At 41.9% G+C, this 17796-nt stretch overlaps 1 protein-coding gene across 1 annotated transcript in view; it reads left to right on the plus strand.

Annotated features, from left to right (window-relative positions):
• Positions 1-17796, plus strand: part of SPTBN2 (spectrin beta, non-erythrocytic 2) — a 904339-nt gene that overhangs the window by 673656 nt on the left and 212887 nt on the right.

Here is a 17796-nt window from a genome sequence, read left to right on the forward strand (position 1 = left end):
TCTAAACACGGCAGACAACTTTTAAAGGAACTCCAGGCTCTTCCCCAAAATACTAGAGGAGCTGGTCAGAGACTGCAGACATGAAACAGGAGCTGGTCAGAGACTGCAGACATGAAACAGGAGCTAAGAATAAAGAAATATCTTAAGTTCTGGCCAATAGTGAATGTAATGAAATAAAAGTGCAATCTATCAAACTGCTGCTCAAATCTATATGTGCTAACGACAAAATAATGGATTAAACAAGTGAAGGGTGACGAGCGCAATTAAATGCACTAGCAGTGAACAACGGTGAACACTAATTAGAATAAATATATGCAAACAATACTAAAAGAACCAAGTGAAAAACATTGTATCCAGTGAAGGAATAATGAATAAATACCAAATGTAAATTAGAGATTGACACCAAAATGTCTAAACCAATCAAAGATATAAAAATCAAACATTAATTGTAATATCATGTGTCAAGTGACATGAAACACTAATTCCAATAAAAGTCCAATCAAATACAGCTGTTAAATGAAGGTAATCAAATGGTAACACCGATGTGTCTTCCTAAATGGTGGGCTCACAAAGCGCTTACCTCCCTCTTATGGGTAAATCGCCTGAAATAACTTCAAACCAGCTTGACGTAACGCGTAAGGAAGGACAGCTAGACGTTACCGGAAGTGACGCGGAACCCCGTCCGACCGGAATTGTTTGTTATCCTGCGTTTCTGATATCTATGCTTTCTGCCCTCCATGGCGAGTCTCCATGTTTCTGAAGACCAGGATCTACAATACAGTTGCCAGAACGCTGCAATCTCCATCAAGCTGGTTTGAAGTTATTTCAGGCGATTTACCCATAAGAGGGAGGTAAGCGTTCTGTGAGCCCACCATTTAGGAAGACACATCGGTGTTACCATTTGATTACCTTCATTTAACAGCGGTCTTTGGACTTTTATTGGAATTATTTAGTGTTTCATGTCACTTGACATTACAATTAATGTTTGATTTTTATATCTTTGATTGTTTTAGACATTTTGGTGTCAATCTCTAATTTACATTTGGTATTTATTCATTATTCCTTCACTTGGTTCTTTTAGCATTGTTTGCATATATTTTTTCTAATTAGTGTTCACCGTTGTTCACTGCTAGTGCATTTAATTGCACTCGTCACCCTTCACTTATGAAACAGGAGCTGGTCAGAGACTGTACACATGATACAGTAGCTGGTCAGAGACTGCAGGCATGATACAGGAGCTAAACAAATAGTGAAAAAAAAAGAGAATAATAGGTGCGCCTTCTAATTCCTTCCACCCCACTGCGCCAATGACTGTGCGAACCTCAAAAAAAAGCAGCTACTTGAATAATAATAATGTGTACCAAAAATTCTGAATGAACAAAATAGTAGCGCTAAAAAATAACTAAACGTTTCTAAATATTAAGCAATACATTTGTGATACAGAAAATATTGTGAGGAATGCAGGAATATATAAATAAAGTGAAAAAATTGTATAAATATATATGTGAAAAAGCGTCCACATAGAAAATCCAAGGTGATAATATTCCAGGTGAAAACAATTAAAGTGTCCAAAAGAAAACAAATCTTCAAAAAATCTTCTTAATATGAGACCTTTCACCACACTAAAGTGCTCAGCGACTCCACACCCATAAGAATTGCGCTTACCAATGCGATATGCCTTGCATTCTCATGCTTGGCACAAACCGCAAAATATTTCTTCACACGAACTGACCAATTCCACCAATGATTCTCACAAGCCGAATCGTTGTTCCACATGAAAGGTAAAGTGACTCCAATGGTGAAGTACATCAAACTTGTTTATTTAAAATCAGTAAAACAGCATTGCACTCACATTTGATACAGCAAATCAAGGCACTTCAATAGTGAACTAAGCAGCGGGTTCCTTACAGGTGATTATCTTGTTGCATTATGGTCACAGCGGACCTAAATAAAAATCGTCAGCCTGACCCCCTGCTCCGTTCGTCTCTCCTCACTCGTCACTTCAAAAAACACACTACACATGCGATGGTCGGTACTCGGACGCTTCCTTGGTGTGCCGCGTAACTTCCCCTAGAATAGTTTCGTCGCTTTAACCCTGCGTGAAGTCCAGAGCGACTAAACTAGTCTAGGGGAAGTTACACAGCACACCAAGGAAGAGTCCGAGTACCGACCATCGCATGTGTGGTGTGTTTTTTGAAGTGACGAGAGACGAACGGAGCAGGGGGTGAGGCTGACTATTTTTATTTAGGTCCGCTGTGACCATAATGCAACAAGATAAACACCTGTGAGGAACCCGCTGCTTAGTTCACTATTGAAGTGCCTTGATTTGCTGTATCAAATGTGAGTGCAATGTGTGAAGCTGTTTTACTGATTTTAAATAAGCAAGTTTGATGTACTTCACCATTAGTCTTGTTTAATATTTAGAAACGTTTAGTTATTTTTTAGCGCTACTATTTTTTTCATTCAGCTGGTCAGAGACTGCAGGCATGATACAGGAGCTGGTCAGAGACTGCAGGCATGATACAGGAGCTGGTCAGAGACTGCAGGCATGATACAGGAGCTGGTCAGAGACTGCAGGCATGATACAGGAGACGATCAGCAGGTAAGTATGATATCTTTTCATTTTTAAGAAATAATACCCTTTAGTATCACTTTAACAAGTCATTGAGTCTTTTGGCAGCAACTTGGATAATAAACAGCAACATCACTGCAAAGATAAAAAAGAAGACATTCCAATTGGCAAGACATTATCTGCTTGCAGATCAGTGGATATTTCCAGAGGGGAGAGAGGATAGGGAAATCTCAGGAATTCATTATACAGAAAAAGTGTGCACTGTGTAGCCCCCAATGTTAGGCACACATACACACACTGGATGTGCCATTTCTATACACTCACCCGCACATATATAAAGCATGACAGGCTGAGCTCTCGCCTCTGGAGCACTCCTAACACCCCCCCCCCCTCAGCTCATTTTCTGAAGCCGACTGTGCCTCATCTCACGGATGTTAAGACAGCTGCAGTGATCTGTGTGTCAAAGCTCCATGCACCCACCAGTGTCGCTGTCCAGAGCTACAAATCCCAAGGAGGGGGAGAGCATTGGGTGGGGGCAGCACTCTGAGGCTACATTATCCAATGTGGCGTGGAACGGCGGCCGGCTCAGCCATCCGATCAGTGGCTTGTCATTCCAGCAAAGACACTGCTGTGCGGGGGAAGGAGACAGAATGATGACATGCACAATTGATTATGCTGGATACCGCATCAATGCTGAATTATGAAGGGCCAGTGTTGTGATGCACCAATCATTTTCAACACCCCTACCCATTTATCACTACCTTCTGAACTCGCCCCTGCAGCCAGTTTTCAATCCATGTACTCACCCTATGGTCCATGCCAACGGACCTTACTTTGTACAGTAAATGGAAAACAGAAAAACCGCGCTGCCACAACAAAAGACTACAGGCAGCAGCTAACGTGTGATATACAAAAATACATAAAAATATAAAAAAGCCGCGCCCAATAATTTAAATGAAAGTCTATAGCACTCAGCAGGTGATATGGATGATTAAATCCCATAAGACATTGTTCATATATTGCGGATGGAAACTTCAAAGTTGGTTCATGTATTGGGATAATGGCTGATCATAATCTCCAAACCACCAGGTGACATGCATACAGTCAGTGCCAGCCCTCCACCGTAAATAAGAGCAGCTTACCAGATGGCAAGCCTTTAACACAGTTGGCTATAGCCCAGCCACGGCCTTTAAATCCCCAGGTCACTTAGTTGGAAAACTCTGTCACTAAAACAGGATCCCAGGCTCGGGTGTTTGTGATAAAGGGTTGCGGTTCAGCCACAAATAAGCCCATCAGCGGAACAACAGCAGTCAAGCGATCCCAAAAGCATGTATCGGAAGATAGAAAGGGACGCAATAGCGTAATATCGCAGGGTACAACAATTTATTAAAAGCAGTAGTGTACTTACAGCATCGAGGTTAAAAAACAGCATATAGTGAGTAAATATGTAAAAGCCAGCCGGCTTGAAGGAGCCCTCCTCCTTGGCGTGGTGACGTCACTGACGCAGCCTCCCAGACGCGCTTCGTCACTAATTGGACGTTATCGGTCCGGGGGGCAGACCGAATGATAGTAGGCGGCTATACGCCGCTGTATTACGGGAGCGCGCCCGCAAAAGCTTTCCACCATGTGAGCTCGCTCGCATTAAGGTGGAAAGCTCTTGCGAGGAGGAGCCAAGACAGCCGCCGAGGGACCCCAGAAGACAGGGTTTGGGGACACTCTGCGCAAAACAAGCTGCACAGTGGAGGTAAGTATGACATGTTTGTTATTTTACAACTTTAGTGTTCCTTTTAACCACTTCTCCTTCATGTAAAAATCATATTTATTTATTTTTGCTCGAAAATTTACTCAGAAACCACAAACATATATGTTGCATCCCTTGTAATAGGAATGGTTCCTGACAGGTACTCTTTATGGATAGGTCCGGGGTCAATTAGACCCCACATCTCTCCTCCAGGCTGGAAAGCATGAGATCATGAAAAAAATTCACCATCTCATGCTGACAGACGCAATTGCGGCTTTGTCTACTTCTGGGTACCCGTCTTCAGCCGGTGCTGGCCGATTCATTCTCCTGGCCACCGATGACATGGGAGAGCCCAGAGAAGCACCAAGTGGCAGAACTGCCGCTATGATCATTCTTATGGTGCACAGAATCACCTGCCTGTAGTTGCAGGCATCATTCAGATATCCCCCCCCCCTTCCGAAAGTCCAGGACATCCAGAGGTAGGGAAGTGGTTAAAAATCCCCATAGTCGATGCTTTAGACTTGCAGAGGGTCAAAATGATTGCTCTCATTATTTTGAGTAGTATGACGTCTACTAGAATAGACCCTAATCCAGCGTTAGCTTTATTATCCCTTGATGTGGAAAATATTGAGGTCACTAAGCGCAATTCGGTTGTCCACTTACTTCTTGCCACTAGACTTTCAATCACCAGGAGATGGAAAGATCCCTGTCCTCCGTCTGTGATTGAAGCTATTGATCTCACAAATCTCCATATGCCGTATGAATGTTTGTTGGCTATATCCCAAAATTCTTTACACAAATATGATATTTCGTGGGCCCCTTGGATAAATTGGATTAATCAAAAAGATTAACTGTTCACATTGATGTTCAAATTTTGAATATTTCACTTTCTTTTCTTATTGGAGTGTTCTTAGTCAGGTTATAACAATTGAAATAACAAAGATTTGGTAGGTAATTACTTACAGTACTTACTTTCCGTTTGACTGTTAACTATTTTGGTTTATTGTTGTATTTTGTTACAACAATAATTTGATATACTAATTTTGTATTTTGATACCTCCTTTCTTATGAGGAATCATCATTACAAAAAACTACTTACATAGTGTCTCTTTATTGTTTTTCTTAAGATACATAGAACATTGTATGTTTCTTTTTCTGTTTGAAAAAACTTACACCTATGTTGTACTCATATGTAAAATTCTGTTATACCAATGAAAACTATTGAAACAAAATGATTGCTCTCACACTAACGTTTGCGGCGATACCTTACATGTATGGTTTGAACTTCGTTTTCATATGTAGGCGGGACTTTCATATGCGTTCGCTTCTGCGTGCGAGCACACAGGGACAGAGGCACTTAAAAAGATGTTTACATCCTTTGTAATAGGCGGAAAAGTGATCAAAAATTTATTTATTTTTTTGTTTGACACTTAAAAAAAAAAAGGGTAAAAAACAATTTTTGATCACTTTTCTTCCTATTACAAGGAATGTAAACATCCCTTGTAATAGGAATATGACACTACAGGTCCTCCTTTACAGTGATATATGGGGTCAATAAGACCCCGCATCTCACCTCCTAGGCTAGGAAGCCTGAAATAAAAAAAATAATAAAAAGAATCTCGGCTTCCCAGCCAAGGCGGCACCGATTTGTTTGAATGCAGTGGCCGGGCGTGACGTCATACATCCGGGGGCGGCGGATTCATTCTCTGACTCGCCGATCGCAGCAGTGAGTCGGTAGAAGCACCGAAGGGCGACGGGAAGGGTGGGGACGTCCCCTCTCGCCTCTTGTAAGAACGATCAAGCGGCAGAACAGCCGTTATGATCGTTCATATGGTGTAGGGAATCGCCGGCTGAAAAAGATGCTATCATTTAGATATCCCCACCTAAATTCAAGGGTGTCATATGACGGCCGGCGGGAGGGTGGGAAGTGGTTAATATAAGACAGCATCCGCTGCACCAATGGCTGCCAATAATGCTCAATGTATTTGCCCACCCAGGATGTAAAAGTCAATCCTGCTCACTATGGGATGTCCAGGGGGGAAGGTCTGGTTTTTATGGACCTTTCTGGTAGATAAATAATGGGTATACGTGGGGAACTTGGCACCAGGAATAACTTCTCCTTGTTTTTAATGCCTCTCTTGAACCCCCTGTCTACAATACTCTCTAGATCCTTTTTATATTTGATGACAGGGTCCCTATTCAAAGGGCTATAGGTTTCGCAGTCCCCCACTATGCGATACATTTCCGTCAGGTAATCGTATCGATCGAGCACAACTATCCCCCCCTTCCTTTTCTGCCGGTCTAATGACTAGCACGTGGTTGTTGCACAGGAAATCCAATCTTATCTTTGTATCCCTCTGCATCTTAACATTGTTCACCCTAATCTGATCTAAAGTCCCATAGGACAACATCCCTAAATACCCTAATAGAAGGTGCTAGTGTGCCTGGGGGATTGAATAGAGAGGCGTTGGAGAGATTGGAATGTTGAAACTCCGATGATGCAACTCTATTCTCTTTAATAGGATTGGACAACAAGTATCGTTTGATATTGAGTTTTCGCACGTACTTTGCCTACATCCATATAGGTCTGGAATTTGCTCAACACCTAGGCGGGGCAAACTTCAGACCCTTGTCCAAGTTTTTTTTCCAGATCGGTTAAAATTTGCTTACATAGATTATATATTCCCATGCCTAGGCTTTTTCTTCTGATTTGTACCTGCCTCCCCCTCTAGTTCCTCACATAATTCTATGGGTATTTTGGTACCCTAGTTGCTTTTTGGGAAAACCCCCAACTCTAAATGAACCGATTGGGTGGGGGACCAAAATATTGGCCCATTTCACAGTAGTGGTTGTACATTTCTGGATCTCTCCTTGGTGTATCATTTCTAGATCCTCTATTATCAAATCCAAAACCGTCGGGAGCCTCTCCATCTTGTAGTGGGAAGAACCAGATTTGTATGAGAACATTATATCCTTGGTTCCTATTTATTTTTTTACCCATTATGATGGTGGTTAGTGCCCTGTGATTTTCTAGGGGGTCCCTGTCTATATTGATTGTTGCTCTGTGTATACATCGGAGGTCCCCTGCCTGTATTGGTTCGGGGGACCATTACAATAACCTATACGGTGACCCCTGTTAGGGCTGGTAATTACCCTTTCCATGAGGTCTGGGATTAGTTTAAGGAAGCTCCTCCTCTGAATGATACGGATCTCCTCTCAACTTGGCTATAGTGGGGTTCGTCCCAGATCCACTACTACCACCTCCTTTAGTTGACGTGTCCATCACATTGTCACATTCAGCAGGTTCTGAAACCAACATTGCAAACAAAAAACATTGCCTGTGTGATAGTCCTCTGTATCCCTGTTGAACTTTTTCTTTAACCTTTTTATCACTTTCCTCTTTTTCAAGATGTTTTTGTCAATTCTTACAACACTCCTTGTATTCTTCACTATTATTTAGAGGCACACATTTCTCTAATACGTTTTGATTTCCTCATCTAAAAGCAATAATTTCTTATCTTCTTTTGTACTAAAAATCATAAAAAGCTCACTCCAACCTCTTTGAAGTACTTAAACCACCACTCCATTTCTAATTCTTTTTTTTGGGGGGCTGACATCCCATCTCAAGCTTCTTGGGACCATGGCATTCTTAATGCAAGTCTCCAGGAACGCAATATTCCACTGTGTGTGAACCTCTGACACACTGATATTCTAGAGTTTAATGAATAAATCATTTAGATTATCAATGGCGGTGGATGAAGAGTGAATCGGTCCCTCTTCACCATGAACTCAAAAATGTCCATGATGTAACCAATTGAGCCCCATCAATGAGCTGCAGTTGGTATTGTATCAACAAAAAAAGGGAGGACTAACTGCGCTATAAGTGGTTAAAAACCAAAGCAAAGATGAACAAAAAACAAACCAGCAAGTATGAGCAGTGATTCTCCCATATGACATAAACTACTGTGTAGCAATAATAGGAGGCTTCAAGTTGTATTTTTACCAGCGAGTGTCGCGCCACATGGTTTGCAAAGGGTCTTGTTGTCCTTGAGAGTAAATGTAAAATACATCCAGAGATCTTCTCTTTCTACCAGTCAGACGCCAACATTTTCTGTATACATTGTGCAGCAGTGGGGATGGGAAAATAGGAGAAGCAACTCAGTCCAGCTCGCCTCTGTGTGGACGGTGAGGAAAAAGCCTGTAATGCACAGTGATCTTGACGGTGGTTCGAGTAGGCCTGTAATGTTGCAGACTGCTGGATGGTGGTCTCGGGTCAGGTCTGAGGGATGACCTGTAATGCACAGTGCCCTAAATGCCACTGTCAGTGGTCAAAAGTGACCTGTAATGCGCACACAGTGCTGTGGCCGAATGATGGTCTGATGGTCTGGTCTGAGGAGAGGCCTCAGGCCTGCTGCAATTGTAATATACTACACCATGTACACACTCAGTCTTCTCTCTACTCTGGGTGCCTGGCGGTTCTTCTCGTGAGTCGGGAGTGGGACAGACTCGGTCTCGCCAGAACTCGGGAGGCCTGGCTTGCCTAATGCACAGTGCTGCTGCTCTATCTGGATTTTTTTTTTTTTTTGGTCATAGTTTTCGTCCAGTGGGCGATAATGTGCTGTACGCTTTGTTTTGTTTTTGTCACTGTAAGAATGTGGCTGACGAAAACTGCTTTTGTTTTTGAAATTAACACTGCCCTACGCTTGCTACCCAAGCAGCTGGGTTCATGTTGACATGGCAAAATGGGCTGTATGCAGAGCACACCGCCACTTTGCCCTGTGCTAAAAAGCACATACTCAGTCTTAATGAAATAAGCCATCTTTAAGCTAAATAAATTCACTCACCATATATTCCCTTTCATTTATTCAGTAACAGACCATCACACCAGCTTGTTCTCAAGTCACCATCATTGCCCGTCTCGTGGCTTAGCACGCCTAATTTATTCTCACACAAACAGGAAGTGATCACTCCACCAGTTAATCACCTCCCCCATGGGAGTGGTCATCACAGGATGTCCTCTCCTCACAGCAAACACATATAAAGACATTCCTTCTGACAGGAAGTCCCATAGAATACATGAATAGAAATGCATACAATGCTGGCTAAAGTCTTATGGGCGTGTCTGGTCAGGGAGTCCATCTGCCTCCCTGACCAAAACCGATCACAAGCTCTCATATTAATCGCTGATAGAATCCTTAATCTGCGCCATTCCATAGAATAATGCATATCCAGATTATACCCTTATTAAGGAGGAATGGAGGCTATCTACAGGCGCACGCTACGAATCCCAACCCATGCTGATCAGACATGACCCATATAAGAGCGCACATCTGTCCATAACCACTAGTTTGCTTGCGGAGTGAGCGCATCCCCTCCTCAACGATCGTCGGTGCTAAATGCACAGAGGGCCCCTCGCCGGCGGACATACGCCCATGCCGCAAACATCACACTCCAACCTCAAGACATTTTCTACTACCAGGCAAAATTCAACTAGTCTTAGACTGCCCCAGTCAGTTCTATTTAGAGCGGGTTGCGGGAGTACTAAAACTGGGTGCCATTATGACAATACATATTAAATACATCTTCAAATTTCCACCACAATGTGTATCTGAGGCACTGCTTCATACCCTCAACCACATTGCTTCCTGCCCTTGTGGTGCAACATGGCTGATTCTACACACAGGAGGGCCAGCTTTGGTCCTCCGCTGCTCCATCCAAGGAGAATTTTATTGCAGTCATGCAGTATTTTATGGGTCAAATAGCATGAATTAGACTGAGACTGACTGCAGATGCCATAACTGCTCTCCCACACCTTCATTTGCAGAATCTTTCCATTCTGCCAATGGCCTCTGAGCCTTCAATCACCAAACTGTCTGATACTGTGCCTCTCCAGTCACTGATGGAAGAACATGCTACTAAATATAGACAGTCTTCTACCATTACTCTTAAACTGAAACACACCATAGTACCCAACAGTGGTTTTCTCAGTCTAGACTCCTTTAGGGCATTTATGACTGCCAGGACCCTTTGGCGTACGCTCTTTAGTCCTCCCTTTTTTTTTCTGTAGGTTGGAAAAATCTTGACTGGATGTTTATCTCCCAATCGTCCTTCAGCTTTGTACCTTATTTGAGGAGGATTTTAAGTGGGTTACCACCTTTGTGGATTTGGCAGCCTCCTGTCTTAACAAATCATCTGCCATCCCAGTGACAGATTCTCATCTTTAATGACCCCACTGACAAGTGGCTAGAGATCCTTTCTAAAAACGTTTGCTCTGTCAGGTCCTGCACTGCAACCTGTTCTGCTTGTGACCTTAAACTGTCAAAACCAAGCTGACTGCTGTAAGGCTATTAGAAGGAATATAATCTGTCGGTTAATCCCTTGTTCATGGAGCATTTTGAAATTATGCCTTCATCCTAAAGCATTGATGTGTCATTTGTCTCCTTTCTCATCTTTTCTGTAAGAGTGTCCTGTCCATAAACATGAGGACTCTTTGGCTAAAGTGTTGGCCTGTGGAGCCTGCATTGCGAACAACATTTGTTCTAGATCACCATCAAAAAACACCTTCAGGGCTTCCCTGATGCCTTCATTAAGACAACAATGCTTCTCTTCCTAAAAATATAAAAATAAAACAAGGGAGCGCTAGATAAAATGTGTATGGCAGCCAGCACAAAAAAGGGTGAATGTACAACCTTCAGAATAAAATATGGGCAGCGCTAATTAGTAGTACATTTTAATGCCTAAACAAAAACAAATGTCCAAACAGTGAAACTGAGCCACCAAACTGTGATCAAAAGTACAACGTAAATGGCTTGTTGGTTAAAAAAAAAAAAATTTGGTGGCTCGGTTCCACTGTTTGAACATTTTTGTTTGTTTAGGCACTAAATGTACTACTTATTAGTGCTGCACATATTTTATTCAATACTTCTCTTCCTAAGCTGAAGATGCCTATAGAATACCTACCCTTTGACAGAGGATAAAAAGTCATGGCCTCAAACTTAAATATCCAAACTGAAGTCTGGTGCCAGTCCCCCTAAATCCTCTCAACCCTTTCACCCCCCCATCCAAAGTGAATAGACATCTGTTAGCCATTGTGGACACTTGGACAACCTTCATCTCAGAGGCTTGGTTGCAGGAGGTGGTTTCCAGGGGCTACAAGCTAGAGTCACCACCAGCACCCTCCCCGGTTCATTGGTTCTAACCTGTCTGTGTCACCACACAGATTAGCAGATTTCAATGCAACCTTAGTTGGCCTTCTGCACAGAGGAGAGGGGGTGATGCAGCCAGGTGGAAGGGAGGACAGAGGCCTTTTGGAACAGAGTCTGCTCTGGTAAATTTTAACATAATGTGGATGACTGACAATTGTGAGAGGGGCCGCAAAATGTACCAGTAAGGCCCCTTTCACGCTGCGGGACTTAAAAGTAGCATGATTTTACTGAAATTTTTGATGTGATTCTGATGCGATTTCAGAGAATGCCTGTGTAAACTTGAGGTCTATGGACCTCAACTCGCATAAAAGTCAGGGAGAAAAACATATATTGAACTATGTGAAAAGTTTTAATGGGGATCACCATAAGGCAGTTGTGTAATAAATAGTTGGGGCATAAGACTAGTTTTGGCTAAATTGGTTCTGCCTGCTACTTATTAAATTTGCTCCAGACTGAAACCCTGTAAATGACAGATTAATGCAGATTAAGGCAGCCGGTGGCTCAATGGCAATTGCAAATAGCAATTATATTGATCCCAGTGATATCACATTTGAAATAAAAATTAATAAATACAATAATATGACAACCACAATATAAATATATGAACAGAGTCCGTGAATAAACTAATTATGCAAAAAAATATATATAAATAAAGTGATTTGTGCTCTTAATCAAGTGTCCAGTGCTATTCATCCACAAATAAAGATGTCTTCTCATTTCAAAAGTGCTTGCAGTGCAGGTGATTAATCTTCTTACCCCTCCTGGGGTGCTATGCAGCCACAGTGTTTGCCACTGTGTAGCACTCTGGGAGATGACCGATCCTTATTGAACACACAGGTGTTGCTTCTTCAGGAGGAGTCAAAAACCAAAAACAAAAACATCAGTCCTCAAGCTTGCTGCAGGTTCAGCGTCAAACTGTGCTTTGCTACTACACAGTATATTCACTTGCAAAGTCTCAAAGCAGATTTTCTCACTGGACTTATTCCCACTTCACTTATTTGGTAGTATTTTGTAGGGGCTGCAGTTCGTTCCTTTCACAATACCTGCCTTGGACTTTTCTGTTGCGCGGAATCACCACTTACCCTTTCTCATTTAAAAAAAAAATGTTTTTTAATGTAACTAAATCTTGCATAGGCTGTCGCCTTTTACACTATTGTAATATCCAGTGGTTACATGGGTGTATTGCAGTATATAGATTGTTTGGCATCTGTCAGCAAAGCTGGCCTTGGACAGATCAAAATGCAGCCAGTTCACCAGTGTGTGGCTGTCTCTGTTAGACAGAAACCGATCAAACAAGTTGGAAAATGTTTTGTTGATCAGCAGATCCCGGCAGTGGGCAGCATTGGGGAATTCCTCCATCCACCTCTGCTGACTGTTTGGAAAAAAAATGACTCCTCTATGGCCTACTTACAAGATCTTTCATATATATTAGCCTCTCTTTATCTTGATAGTGAATACAGTGCATATACATGTTTTTAACCTCTGCAAATCCACATTAACACTGAGCTGAAGTAAACTGCAGAGGGCGCCAACTAAATGCTTTATATATATATATATATATATATATATATATATATATATATATATATATATATATATATATATACTTTATTAAAGATCACAAGTGGCAACTCACAAGATGCATAAGGATAAATGCATGTAATCCACCCAGTGTGGTTTAATGTTGATTACATACTCTTGTGCATCTTGTGAGTTGGCACTTTTGATTTGAAATCATTTTTTTTCCAATATACTGCACTTAGTTGGCATCCTCTGCTGTTTCCTTTATTGCAGTGAATATTTTATTTTTAATCAAATCTTTTTTTATTTCCTTGATAAACAAAAACAAACAAAACAATACATAATACACATTGTGTCAAACTATAAATACAGGTTCAAGATCCAATCACACTGCTTTGCATCCTTCAATTAGGAAAAGAGGAAGAGCCTCAAAAAAAAAGGGTTTTAACAGAACTATGATGTAAGTGATATCATTTGTCAAATTTGATATCTATCCACATCTAGTATAGCAAAGTAAACTTTTAGTCCCTACTATCCACAGTGGCCCCAAGCTTCCTGTATATAAAGACATCTACAGCCGTGGCCAATAGTTTTGAGAATGACACAAATACAAATTTTCACAAAGTCTGCTGCATTAGTTTTTGAGATGGGAAATTGCATATACTCCAGAATGTTATGAAGAGTGATCAGACGAATTGCAATTGCAAAGTTCCTCTTTGCCATGAAAATTAACTTAATCCCATAAAAAAAATCCCACTGCATTTGTGAAGAAGGCTTCAGGGTGCCCGAGAAAGTCCAGCAAGCGCTAAGACCGTCGCCTAAAGAGGATTCAGCTGCGGGATCGGAGTGTCACCAGTGCAGAGCTTGCTCAGGAATGGCAGCAGGCAGGTGTGAGCGCATCTGCACGCACAGTGAGGCGAAGACTTTTGGAAGATGGCCTGGTGTCAAGAAGGGGCAGCAAAGAAGCCACTTCTCTCCAAGAAAAACATCAGGGACAGATTGATCTTCTGCAGAAAATATGATGAATTGGACTGCTGAGGACTGGGGCAAATTCATATTCTCCAATGAAGCCTCTTTCCGATTGTTTGGGGCATCAGGAAAAAGGCTTGTCCGGAGAAGAAAAGGTGAGCACTACCATCAGTCCTGTGTCATGCCAACAGTAAGCATCCTGAGACCATTCATGTGTGGGGTTGCTTCTCATCCAAGGGAGTGGGCTCACTCACAATTTTGTCCAAAAACACAGCCATGAATAAAGAATGGTACCAAAACACCCTCAACAGCAACTTCTTCCAACAATCCAACAACAGTTTGGTGAAGAACAATGCATTTTCCAGCACGATGGAGCACCGTGCCATAAGGCAAAAGTAATGACTAAGTGGCTCGGGGACCAAAACGTTTTGGGTCCATGGCCTAGAAAATCCCCAGATCTTAATCCCATTGAGAACGTGTGGTCAATCCTCAAGAGGCGGGTGGACAAACAAAAACCCACTAATTCTGACAAACTCCAAGAAGTGATTATGAAAGAATGGGTTGCTATCAGTCAGGAATTGGCCCAGAAGTTGATTGGGAGCATGCCCAGTCAAATTGCAGAGGTCCTGAAAAAGAAGGGCCAACACTGCAAATACTGACACTTTGCATAAATGTCATGTAATTGTCGATAAAAACCTTTTAAACGTATGAAGTGCGTGTAATTATATTTCACTACATCACAGAAACAACTGAAACAAAGATCTAAAAGCAGTTTAGCAGCAAACTTTGTGAAAACCTAATATTTGTGTCATTCTCAAAACTTTTGGCCACTACTGTATATTATAGGGCCGAAACAACTAATCGATCGTCAACTAATCGATTATGAAAATTGTAATCAATTAATTTCATCGATTAATCGGCCAGTAACATAATGGGGTTAAAAAACCTAAAATTGGCCCTTTTTATAGTACAAAAAAGCAAAATCGTTGCTGTATATATTACTTTCACTGTCCCACAGTAAAAAATTAACCCCTTACAGTAGCGATTATTTGCTCTTTTTGTACTTTTTGTTTTTTAACCCCATTATGTTACTAAACATCTCAGGCCTGGGTTCACACCTCTGTTTTTTGGTGCTTTACATGTTTCCCTATGAGAAACGTTCACACCCATGATTTTTTTTTCAGCTGCTGCATATTTGGAAAGGGCAAGGACTTTTTAACGCAAAAAGGTGCTATTTTTTTTTTTTTTGGTTCAATATACTTCAATGGAGAAGCTGCAGAAAAGCATGTAATGTGTTTTTGCGGCAATTTGTGTTTTGTAATCTGCCCAACAACAAATTGGCCCAAAATTTTAAAAAAATTCTATTTTTTTTTATGCCCATTATACGATTAATCGAAACCATAATCGGCCAACTAATCGATTATGAAAATAATCGTTAGTTGCAGCCCTACTATATTATAATAATCAATAACCCCCATGGGCATTAGATGCCGTATATGGCTTATCCAGCCACTTTGCCCATACCTTGTCATATTTACAAGCACAACCCCTGTTGATGTAGGTATCGCTATACAGTGGGAGATGATTATTTACCAATTGTTTCCAGTATAAAAGCATAGAAGGTTGTTTCTTCCAATGTAAAGTAATGACTTTTCTGTCGCATAGAGTAATGTAATATTAGCAAACACTCGCTCAAATGCTGTAGGGAGAAAATCCTCCACCAGACCCAGCAAACCTAGACATTGAGACAGGTAAAGGAGCAGAAGTAATAGAGTTCAACAAGTCCACCCAAAAAATAACTATGTATGGACAGGACCAGAAGATGTGTGTTAAATCCCCCTGAGCCACTCCACACCACCAACACTCAGAAGAGCACAAAAGATTTATCTTTTGAAGTCTGTGTGGCGTGATATATGCTCTATGTACTGTACCAATTTTAAATTGGATTATATAGTCTCTCAAGGATACCAGAGATCACAGAGGGAAATCCCACACGCTCCTCCAATCTTCCATGTCCAAATCCAGAATGTCTTGCATCCACCTAGCTCTAAGACCCTCTAATTCAAACAATTGGAGTAAAGAGAAGCCAATACAGGAACAAGAAAGTCACTATGGGCCTTATAGAATTCAATAGAAAGGCCATCTGGTCCTGGTGACTTCTCCAATAAAAAGGAACCAATGACTGAAAGGACCTCCTCCAATGTTATAGGGCATATTAGCATTTCCCTCTCCCTGTCCGTTAACCAAGCCAGTGAAACTGATTCCAGCCAAGCCCGTAAGTCAGCTGGCTGCAAATCAGGAGTCAACTGGGAAGTATTTATAGCCGGATTCAGGTACATCGGCGCATCTTTGTGCCGGCGTAGCGCATCTCATATGCGCTACGCTGACGTAACATTGAGAGGCAAGCTGAGTTTTTGGCGCCGGCGTAACGTAAATTGGCCGGTGTAACCCCGCCTAATTTAAAGTAGGGAGGTAGTGGGCGTGATCTATTAAAATGAAGCGTGACCCCATGAATGAATGAACGAACGGAGCATTCGTGCGCATGCTCAGAATCACGCAGCATTTACTCCCTAAGATACGCCGGCTCAATGCCTACGACATGAACGTAACCTACGCCCAGCCCCATTCACTTACGACTTACGTAAACAACGTAAAATACGACTGCTGTTCCGTCGTCCATACCCTAACATGACTTACACCTGCTTTAGGTGGAATAACTTTATGCCGGACGTACGCCTCACGTAAACGGCGTAGATTACAGCGACAGGCAGAAGTACGTTCGTGAATCTGCGTATCTAGGTCATTTACATATTCAATGCGTAAATCAATGGAAGCATCCCTTGCGGCGTAGGAGACTTACTTCGGTCGGATCAAGCCAAAATTCAGGCGTATCTTGTATTGAGAATTAGGCACACAGATACGACGGCGCATCCGAGAACTTACGCGGCGTATCAGAAGATACGTCGGCATACGTCGTACGTGAATCTGGGCCATAGTGTCTGATCAAATTGGCGAAAGGTCTCCAAAATTTTAGATTGTGTACTAGTCATATCTCCTAAGGGAGTACGTATTTCCAAAATCTGAATACAAGTGTATTCATGTTTAGCCATCCTGGCCAAAAACCGACCATTACAATCTCCCTGCTCGTCGAACTTCTGTTTATTTTTATATAAATCCATCCTCTTAGCCTCAGCCATATGCAAATGCAGGGCCAGTTTTCCATGGAGTAAAGCATTAAAGTTGACCTTTGTAGTATCTGCAGAATATTGATCATTTTTTTTCGTCCACTGTGGCCTGCAAAGCATCACTTTTTACTCGTTGGGCCCTATTACCTGCCTTCATGGTGGATATGTATGGTCCTCTTGTCTAGGTCTTGAAGGCATCCCATGTTATTGCTGAGGTGGAGCACCCTACATTAAATTCCCAGTACTCTACTAAAAGGGACAGAATTGTATTAACCACATCAGTATGTGAAATCCAGTGGGTTCCCAATCTCCACTGGGCTGCATCTCAAGAGTAATGAAGATGAAATGTAAGCATTAGTGGAGCATGGCCAGATAACCCGCTAGGCAAATATTTAGCATCTACTATGTCCGCTATTATTGTCGCATAGGCGAAAGCTAGATATATACTGGAGGCAGTCTTATAAGAAGTTGAACAATATGCTCTGGTTAATGTGTTTTTTTCCATTGCCAAGCTTCTACCAGGCCCAAGTAGAGCGCTCTCCAGAGAAATGTTTGGGAGGGATTAGTCTATACAAAACAGGATCAAGTATAGCCTTGAAGTCT

Source organism: Rana temporaria, chromosome 11 (genome assembly GCF_905171775.1).
Source record: "Rana temporaria chromosome 11, aRanTem1.1, whole genome shotgun sequence".
Lineage (NCBI taxonomy): Eukaryota > Metazoa > Chordata > Amphibia > Anura > Ranidae > Rana > Rana temporaria.